This window comes from Octopus bimaculoides, chromosome 6, assembly GCF_001194135.2.
Source record: "Octopus bimaculoides isolate UCB-OBI-ISO-001 chromosome 6, ASM119413v2, whole genome shotgun sequence".
NCBI lineage: Eukaryota > Metazoa > Mollusca > Cephalopoda > Octopoda > Octopodidae > Octopus > Octopus bimaculoides.
Genome location: NC_068986.1, coordinates 8,640,128 through 8,641,659, shown reverse-complemented (window position 1 = coordinate 8,641,659; position 1,532 = coordinate 8,640,128).

Here is a 1,532-nt window from a genome sequence, read left to right as displayed (position 1 = left end):
ACACACACACACACACACACACATACACACAATCGGTCAGTTGTTCATAAGTTCGAAAAAAGTAAACTCAAAAGTTATTACCTCTGGCCAGTGGATATGGCGGATTGCCTATATTGATAAGGGCAATAATAGGTGTATGTTGTGAACATTTAACTGATCCTATTTGTTTACGACCAATACACCAATGCTATTGTAATTTATCAGTCAAATAAGTCTTCATGACGGCATTTTGATGTTATCCCTGATTCGTTGCTTAATGTATCGGATATTTGGTCATTGCAGGACATTTCTTGTAGCGTATTGCTGGAATTGTTTTGCATGTTGTGAATGCTAATTGACCAGTTGATGTCGAAGTGGTTAAAATAGGGTTCCTTCGAGTATCACACGTATATGAATAATGGTTTGGAATTCACTTCATTCTTGTTGATGGATTTAAAATTGAGATAACAGATTTTAAATCTTTCTTAGCTCAGCCAATAGAATATTGATTCTATGTTACTGACCTAACATTTTACCTTCGTTTGATTGATTTTTGTTTGAAAATTTTCATTTCTAAACAGATCTCTTTTGTCTTAATTTTATAATCCGTTTACCGAATGTTGTTCGGAATAGCTCTTTAGTAATTCTTACTAAACCGCTGATATATTTTTACACAGTTCTAACTCACCTTGATGCCACTTTTATCAAAAATTTGTTTCACTTGCGATTCGTTAAAAATGAATTTGAATGTAAGATATAAAAGTTTTAAGAAAGATTAGAAAGTTGTATTTGATTTTTTTTTCTGCTGAAGATTAAATATAATTAACATTCTGGGTGCGGGGTAGACTATCTCTTTTGTACAATGAAATACGTATTGGGTTAGATAAGAACCCCTAGGAACGTTTCTAGTCTGATGGTGAATCGTTTGTGTGTTTGTTTAATAGAGGAACGCGTGCAAGAATTTGAATGTAAGATATAAAAGTTTTAAGAAAGATTAGAAAGTTGTATTTGATTTTTTTTTCTGCTGAAGATTAAATATAATTAACATTCTGGGTGCGGGGTAGACTATCTCTTTTGTACAATGAAATACGTATTGGGTTAGGTAAGAACCCCTAGGAACGTTTCTAGTCTGATGGTGAATCGTTTGTGTGTTTGTTTTATAGAGGAACGCGTGCAAGAAGTATATTACGCGAGAAAACGAGAGGTTAACGGAGTTGAAACCACCATCAAAGTGACGTTGTTGAAACCACCATCAAAGTGACGTTGTTGAAACAGAAAAAGTTTTAGCCTTGGGTAATAAAACTGAGCAACTCCAATAGAGTATGTTCACAGTTACTATTATAATTCCTTTAGGTGATGCTGATGGGGTATAAAATATCTCATTAGACTGGATGAAAGGAGATCTATAGTATGCTGATTAGTTGGCAAATTACGTTATGTGGTTGTAGTGTTAAAATGGACGAAGCTTTGCAGTGGAAGAATATATGGAAATGTTTTATAGCGTTAAAATGTAACTAAAGTTAGTTATATACATAGTGTTATATATATATATA